The 9,450-nt window shown below is 31.2% G+C and overlaps 1 non-coding gene across 1 annotated transcript; it reads right to left on the bottom strand.

Annotated features, from left to right (window-relative positions):
* Window positions 1-1,073: 1,073 nt before the first annotated feature.
* Window positions 1,074-1,177, bottom strand: LOC129077741 (U6 spliceosomal RNA). The gene has a single exon (XR_008529896.1). It is a non-coding gene; the product is annotated as a U6 spliceosomal RNA (small nuclear RNA).
* Window positions 1,178-9,450: the final 8,273 nt, after the last annotated feature.

The following is a 9,450-nucleotide window of genomic DNA, read 5'->3' as shown; positions in this document are numbered from 1 at the left end:
GATGACAGCATGTCTGTTTACAACATGGTTTACTGAATATTTTAAGCACAATGTTGAGACCTATAGCTCAGGAAAAAAAAATAATTCCTTTCAGAAAATTACTTCTCATTGACAATGCACATGGTTACCCAAGAGCTCTGATAGAGATCCACAATGAGATTAATGTTGTTTTCATGTTTGCTAACACATCTATTCTACAATTAAAAAACCAAACCATATGAAAATTAAACACAGTATTCTTATCTCTAAATAAGTTTGTTTGAAGTTATATTACTATGCTTATGATATATCCACCTAACTTTTCACTGAATCATATAAGCAGTGTTTCTGGCTTTTGTATGCTGACTTCTATATTTGTAATCTTTTCAGACAATTGAGCACAGAATTCATCTTCCTCACTATGTTTTACTTTTTTAAATTTTATAATTGCCTTAGTTTTCTTGCTGCCATAACAAATTATCACAAATTATGTGTATGAAAACAATGCAAATGTATTGTATCACAGTTCTGCAAGTCCGAAGCCCTGGTACACCACGGCTCACCTTGATATCTATGCAAAGTCTCACGAGGCAGAAACCAAGGTGCAGGCAGGGCAGCATTAGCTTCTGGAGGTTCTAAGAATGAGTTTGTTATCAAACTCATTTTATCTGTGTGCTGAATTCAGTTCCTTGAATTTCTTTTGTATGGTTCCCATTTTCTTGCTGGCTAATAAGAGGACTATCTTCATTAAAAAAGATTGTCCCCATTCCTTCTAGTGTTTTCCATATGGCAAAGGTGGGTGGAATATTTTTCAGTCTATAAATTTTTCTGACTCCCTTCTGCCACAATTTTTCTAAACTCTAAGTGGAGACAATCATTGGCTTTTAAGGGCTCATGTGCATAAATTGTTCCTAACCAGAAAATCCAGGATAATTTCCCTATTTTAAGGCATATAACCTTAATTGTATCTGCAAAGCTCTTTCTGCCATGACATGTAAAATCTTCACAGGTTCCAGGGATATCTTCATGTGTGGGGAATGGACAGGGAGGAAGCATTCTGCCTACAATATCATATTCATGCATTTATCAAGCTTTAATATTTATTCTCATTTTTTTTGCTTGTCATCCTTGCACAGGGAGCATGCTAATGTTCTCTGTATGGTTCTAATTTTAGTATATATTCTGCAGAAGCAAGCACTACTCTCACATTTTTTTTCAAATGAAACAATATTGACCCTCAAATCCCAAATCCATGGTTCCTCTCTATCTTTAGAGAATCAATAGAATTTTCTAGCCATAACATAAGCATTAAATAAAACAATTATAAAATTTAATATTAAAAAATATTTGTAGACATTCAAAAATAAATTCAGATCAATATTTTGACTTAGAATGTTCTCTTATTTCTTTCTATCTGGCCCAATCCCCCACAGCCACACACACCCTATTCCAACCCAACATCCACTCCCTCTGGGTTTTATGTAAAGTGCTAATGCTTCAAAGAAACATTTTTTTCAGGCACTACTCATCAGCATTAAACACTTCTTTCTAAACACAATGTTTAAAAGTTGAATTAACTGATTGGCTAGCTGGCTGCCTGCCTACAATTCTCACTACTCAATTATAATGGCCCTCTTTACTTAATTTTATGAAACGTATCCAATGTCATTAATTCATATAATTTATATAAGTAATTATTTCCAAATATTTTATGAAAAAAATAACATTTCCAAGAGCTTGGGTTCAATAAGTTCTCTTTTTCCATTTTCAACATTTTTATTCAGTTAAAATTATTGTGACTCAGAATAACTAGTTGCTCACCATGCCTACTTTCCTTTCTTTTGGGGTACTTAGCTGCACTAAACTGCCCAGTAGCTTTTGAGGTTAACTTTAGCCACTCGTCCCTGAGAGCTAACAAAATAATGTGGGCTTATATCCAAAACCTGGCATTCTGTTCTTTCTCTTCCTGGGTCTTGAGCAAAGCAGCTTGATGAACATGGAAGCCACACTGTGAAGACAGGGGGACCACCAAATAGAAGTCCTCTGATGCAATTAATCATAGCTTACAGGAGAGCCACCCAATCACTGACCATGCTCTGCCTGTAGAAACAAGATATTGTATTAAGTGACTCCAACTTTATGATTTATCTGTTGTAGCAAGTCTGTATTGCAATAATTAGTATAGATAATGTGGTAAAAGAAGCTCAGTCTTATACAATGAAAGTGCTGATATCCCCAATACACTCTGTGTGTCAAAACTTATGATCTATAATATATGGGACAACATTAGATCTCTTACCTATTATGTTCAGTTTGATCTAAATCACCTATTTGTCAGAGGTAGCTTCTCCTTATATAACTCTATGAGCATGAGTAGCACCCTCTCTTCATTCTGTGGCATGTTTAAGATCTCCATACAGGGATTACAATCATCTGCTTCATTTCTGTCATTTTATTGAGGTCTTGAAATTCTCTTTCTCTTGAGAAGTGTTTCTTGGGAAAATAAATACTCCTTCTAGTAGTTTGAAGAACTGACTAGGATCTGAAAGAACTGGTTAACACTGGTATGATGAAACCATTCTACTTCAAGTACCAGCGATTTTATGAAAGAATTCAAAATCAGAGGAAAAAATTGGGGTACCGCATTTATTATTCTTCATATAGAAAAAAAATTTGTAAATGAATACTTTTCAAAAACTTATAATTCATAAATAAACCAAAATGCTTTAATGCTACATGCTTCAAAAGTTTAAAAGTGATTTATGCACAGTTAGGAGAAGATTTATGGCATAATTCAAAATACTGAAGTAGAGGCCAATTTGGGGGAAAAAATGACATGAGAGAGAAAATAAGATAGGGAGATGCAGACTGTAGGGTATATTATGAGATTCAACCTTGATGAAGTAAAGGGGAAGTGGTGGGCAAACAAAGTAAAAGCAAAGAGTGGACACTGCAGGTGTGGAATTGATAACTGAGTTAGGAAATGAGTTAGACTAGAGAAAGTGAGCTCATTGGATTTTTCGACAGAGTATGCTTAACTGCAAATATTGCTTGTACCACTCCATTTTCATTTGGACTGCAGACATCAAATAAATTTATCACAAATTATAATTGATTTGGAAAAATTGCATGATCAGACTAATTCCCATCCATAAGACTTTAGTTACTTTTTTAGTTAAAAATTATTTTTACAAATTCTTTACAATGAAGCTACTCATTAGAGTAGAAATTGTTCTTGAATTTTGCTTATAGTCAGAGACCTGTGAATATTTATATTCTTGTGTACTAAAACTTTACCTTGACACCAACACCGACATCTTGTAAAATTCTATCTCCCACCCCAATAAAAGTATATATCAATATTTCTTAAAATGAATCACATAAAAACACAATTTCTATTAAATTAAGTTCAGCATTATTTAAAAAAAAAGTATCATGATCAAGTAACTGAATGTCAAAATAAAAAATCATGCAATAATATATCTCGTATCTCTATGTTAAGTGGTTTTAATTTGTATTGTTTTCTATATGAGACTGAATGATTCTTTATACCTCAGCATATATTGTGTCCCTTTTGGAATTTGGCCTGTTTATGTACTTTGACTATAGATTTATTGAATCTAGACATTTTAATGGAATTCAAAGTTCACTTTGTATATTTCATATACAGAACATGTATCTGCATTCAAATATTGTTAATATATTTTGTTATCATCTTTTAATATGACTTATATTGTTGATTTAAGTAAAATATGTCAACTTTTCCTTTATAAATGTTTTTCAATTTGGGAGCTTTGTTTAATAAATATACGCCTCTTACTTAATATCAGAAATATATTCTACTTGTTTTTCTTTTGTTTGAATCGATTTATTCTTAATATATTTTTAACAAAATATTTGACAGTCATATGCATGTGGTTTAAGCTACAATATACTTGTTTTTTTGTTTTGTTTTGTTTTTTGTTTTTCCATTCAACAAGCCAATATTCTCAGCACCTTAAAAAAAAGTCAGCTTTTTTTATGAAATATTTTTGTCTCTTTCAGGCCCTCATTTTTTTTAAGTTTTGTGACACATCAACTTGTCTTTTGCTTCTGAGGCAGTTCTCAGATGGTGTGCAGTTGGAAGTCAGCAATCCACGCTCATTTTTTCTGTTGTCCAGAAAGAAATATCTTCATGCTTTTTATTCAAATAAAATAAAGTAAAACTAGTCTGGTTTGATAATAGTTTACCCTGTTTTCAGGGTGTGTCTCTTCTTAAAATGAATTGTTCAGGTACTCAGTACCCATATTTAATTAGCAGTCTGTACAAATTGTTATTTTGTTTTCTGCTTCTTTTTTTTTTAATTTTTTTAATTAATTTATTTACTTTTTTAAATATTTTTAAAAAAAAAAAAAAAAAAAAAAAAAAAAAAAAAAAAAAAAAAAATAATATTTATTTAAAAGGAAATAGGGGAGATAAAAAAAAATAAATGGGGGAAAAAAAAAAATACATTTGTCTCTGCCTTCCCCCCACCTCTGCTTCTTTATTTAGTAGAATTTTCTGGGCCATGTATATGTGCCAAAATTGATCCCTGGCTCGTTCAAAACATTCACTAAATTATTTAAAATTTCAATGCTTTAAAAATTACTTATTTAAAAAAATTCTCCTCTACATTTTTAATTCTGATGTAAAGGAATGTAACAAATGAAACCACCTATACAACCAGGATTTTAGTTATGAACTTTTATTCCCTGAACCTCTATTCTCTAGTGGAAAAACAAATCATCAGTATTACACATTTTCATAAATTTCACATGCATGACAGTAAGCACATGTATACTATATATACATTTCATATGTACATATACACATTGCTCATGCTCATACTTTAGCTTGATTGTTCTAAGTGAGCAATGGAATTCTGTCTAAAAATCTATATACCTTAATTAAAATGTATTCTATTACTGAAAAATTCTAACCATAATCTGAACATGTTGGAGAAATGGCACTAATAGGCTTTCTTGATGCAGAGTTGCCACAAACCTTCAAACAGTAAAACACACAGTATCTGCAAAACACAGTGTTTGCAAAACACAATAAAGTGAATTGCAATAAAACAAGGAATTCCTATATCTTGATCTGTATGCAAATAAGTTTTTTTCCATCCTTAAACAATTCAGTTTCAGTAAAAAAGATTGATAAAACCAAAAAGCATTCAACATACTTTAAGTTAGAAGCTATTTAATACAGAGAGTAAAAATATATAAATAAATCGTGTTGAGACAATAGCAACCTCCATAAGTTGTGTTAGGAATTAATTAACAAAATTAACTAGAAATTAATTAAAATTAGAAAGTAATAGAATTACATAAAACTACCATCAATTACCTCAACCATTAAAAGCACTCATCTAAATGATTGTTCTGAAAGTGTCTGGAGGCCGTTTGAAATTTGGCATAGGCTTCCCACTAACCCTGGAATGCCTTTATGTCTAAAGAACGAGAAACCTATTCAGATCTGTTGAATTTGCCTGTGTATCTCCTTTTAGACTAAGCTTTCAACACTTTCAGCCCTTGAAACATAGGAGAGAATGTAGAATAAGTCAAAATTAGTTCTGAGATATGTTAACAAACAATGTTTTGGGACATCATGTTTACTAAACTTAAACACCCTTAAGGATTTTCACCATTTGTAATGTAACTTCATTATTTAAAAAAAAAAAAAACCTCATATATATTTAAAAATTTAATTAGCTTGTCATCCCTTTTTTGAGCACCATCATAACAACTGACTCAAGACCTAGAAGTTAGTTGTTCTCTCCTCTGTGACTCACATAATTATTATGTGTAATTTTATTATAGCAGTACCTTGATATCATCCTACAGTGTTATTTCTACAGAGTTGAATTCAACTTTAGATCAAGAAATGTGCCCAATCACTAATTCAGCATAGTTTTTTTTTTTATCAGTATTTGGTGAATAAACAGAGTTCACTATATTTGAAAATTTAATACTTAATAAAATATACTATGGAATAGAAAGGAAGACACAATTTATATAAATTTTGCAAAGATAAGATAACTGGAATTGAATACTGAAGAACGAGTGGGATTCTTATAGGTAGGCCTGGGAAAATGGGGCCCCAGACAACAATGCCGGAAGCATTGTCAGGTGTGAAGAGAGCGCAATTGGTTGAAATTTAGGTGAAGACTCTGGTGTTTTTCATAATCTTGGCAGAGCAGTTTAGACTGAGTTGGAAATTTAGATATAGAGATAATATACTAAAGAAAACTATGTGTCTCAGAGAGGAGTTATAGACAAAATAAATGATCATTTTAAGTTCTTAGCATTTGCTGTGTGTCTGGCACCAAGAACTCAATAGAACTAGCATTTTGAATTGATTGACTTATTTATTATTTTTTAATTTACGCAATACTTTATTCTAAAAATAATTTCATAGTATCCTGGTTTGGAACTTTTTGTTTTACGTAATTGATACAAAATTGTCCGCTTTATAGTTACTCTCTTTTGTATTTAAAGTCGTTTTCATGTTACTGTAGACCTACTGAAGTTATATAAAGATAAAAATGTATTCACATATGTAGCCTATTGCCTATAAATTTTAAATTTCTACATGACTAAATAAATACATACATTGGATTTATATTTCACCTTTCCATAATACATATTTTGAGACTTCCATTTATTAAGAATATTTAAGACTTTAGCGAATAACACTTCATTGTCTTTTACTATGCAACATCACATTTAATAGTTTTCTTTTTAATTTTTTCTAGGTAAATTTCAGCAAGTTTCACCTTTAAGGTTTCCAGCTCACACAGAAGCAGTGTGAAAGTGTTATTAACAAATATTAAAGCAGAGATCATCGTTTTCTTTTGGTTAAATTAATCATCAGCGAGTGAATTTTTGGTTGCTAAAAAAGGTCAAAAGAATCAGAGGGAAATTAAATATTCAAAGCTAAACTAAAAGCTGTTGGTTTCTTTCCCTTGAAAAATTGAAGTTAGAAGTTATATTTTTGTCACAATTTTAAATCATTTTTAAGATCAGAAATTAGCAACATTAACATTCATTGAATAGTACACTGTAAATTTGACATTGATAAGAATTTTTCTGAAGAATATTCAGTTGGGTCCCTCTTTTTATTTCTTGTATGTTCAGACTTCTTTCCTCATCTGAATAAATATAGGTATATGAATATTTCCATGGAAACACAGTTTCTTCAGGGAAGCCTACTTTCTAAAGTGTACTGACCTCCCAGGATAGTTTCCCAGGATAGAAATACAGCATAGTTTCTACTAAGTTGCTCAGGACTTTTATTTTCATGCCTCTCCTCTCATGCTAAATTTTCTCCCTAGGAAATCACATTTTCCTCCCAGGGTTTCAATTAGTTTCTACTTCCAGTTATCTCTCAAATGTATATATTAGCCATAGATCTTTCTACCAACCTACAGAACTTATACCCAACCATTTCACAAGACATGTTTATTTCAATGCCTCATAAAATGTCAAACTTAGGATCCAGGTATTTAAAGAATTATCTTCATCTTCTCATAAAAAAAATACCTTCATCTATTTTTCCCTATTTCAATATCACTGTATCAGTTAACTACTTATGTATAACATACCATTCTAAAACTTAGCACCCTAAAACACCCATGAGTCTATTGATCACCTGGGCAGTTCTCACTTCCCAAATCCAAATTTCCTGTATTTGCTAGGCATTCATATTAATCCTTTACCTAGAGTTTTCATCATCTTTGACCATTACTTTTCAGATAGAGTAGAACAATTAACTTATATATAATCTCCAGAGTTGTCTTTCTTCATTTATTCTCTATTGCCAGATATATCTCTAAAATTGTAATACTGTTTCTGACACTTCTTTATTTAAAATATTTATAGTAATTCTAGTACTTTATGTATAACTTTAAAATGCTTAAAGTTAACACAATATTACCCAACACAATTTGGAATATTTCTTGCTCTACTCTTACCCTCACTTTGTTGACTTTAGTAACTATAGAATCACAGGTTTACTAATTCCACTTCATCTTTATTCACCAATCTTATACAACCTAGCAATTTTAAGTTTTATCTTAAACATAATTTTCCCAAGGAAGGTTTTTTTTTTAAACATTGCTTTCACATATTCATACTAGCAACAGATTAGATTCACCTGGAATGGTTACTGCACTCCCAAAATTTCCTATGTTTGCATTTCAATGTATTAATTATAACTGCAATTTTGAATTTTATTTCTGTATTACCTTTTAATTCATTGATGCATTGAAAGTCTCAATCAGACTTTGTGCAGTGATAGTCAATCACTCACTCAATCAACCCCCGTTCTGCTTTAAAAAAAAAAGAGAATAGCTTGTTTATTACCATCATGTACAAAATATTCGGAAAGGTATCAAGCAAAAATTGAAAGGCTCATGGACTCAGACAACAATGTGGTGATTTTTGGGAGAGGGCAATGGAGATTAAGGAGGGTATAGGGAAATAAATTACAATGGAAAAAATACAATAGAAATGAACTTTTAAAAAAATAGAGTGAAAAAAATATCTGATTTAGTGCCACCATGTTGAAAATCTTTAACTAAAAAGTAAGTCTCTTTCATTATTGTAGGTTGGACACCCCACTTCAATTATTCTTGATTGTTTTTTGACTATTTTTTAACATCGTCTTTATGTTTGTATGGAAGCTGTTTTTTTGTGAGCCTCTCTTTACCAACCCCAAATGTATACCTCACAAAAGCAAGCCCACTTTTGTTTTGATCCCTGTTGATTTCCTGCCTTCCAGAAGAATGTCTAGTTCATTATTATTGATCAGTAAATAAGAGTTAAGTGATATTGAGTTGAAAAAAATCTTCTCAGAGGTAAGGAAGTGGAAAAGTAAAAGGTAAGAACCATTTTATACATGAGAACAGTGGACGAAATAACTTCCAATTTGCAAAAGAAAGGGGTGACAGACGTTCCACTTTCATGCTTATCAGAAAATGGCAAGAATGGTAGATTTTGTTCATTTGTTTAAAATAATAAATTATTATTTTTAGACCTGAAAAGATGTTCACTTATTTGATTAATGAAGAGTAGCCTGTAAGACCTAAGGAGGGAAGAGTAGAAAATTGCGTTATCTAACCTGAAAAGAGAGGGAAATAAGAGATTTTTTTTTGACTATGAAGGGAAAAAGGAAGAATAGATAGAAAAATTTAACTTGTTCTGTGTCTCTTGAGGCCTTGAATGTGTATTATAGTATAAAATGGTAAGGAAGGTCAAGATTCTAAATTTCATTTGAGTGTTTGGATACAAAGGATAGGGAACAAAGTAAATTGTTAGTTCAATAATTACAGAATATGTATGATATGTATAAAAATAATGTGAGCAAATAATCATTGTAGTATGTTTTTATTTAACAGAAGGGGAATTATGTTAGTCAGTTGGTGCTATACCATAGACTGGTGTTGCTAT

The sequence above is a fragment of the Pteronotus mesoamericanus genome, unplaced genomic scaffold, assembly GCF_021234165.1.
Source record: "Pteronotus mesoamericanus isolate MK-2021 breed Mesoamerican mustached bat unplaced genomic scaffold, CSHL_Meso_final contig_68, whole genome shotgun sequence".
NCBI lineage: Eukaryota > Metazoa > Chordata > Mammalia > Chiroptera > Mormoopidae > Pteronotus > Pteronotus mesoamericanus.
The sequence above is the reverse complement of the archived record's forward strand: the minus strand, read 5'-3'. Positions and strand labels throughout refer to the sequence as shown.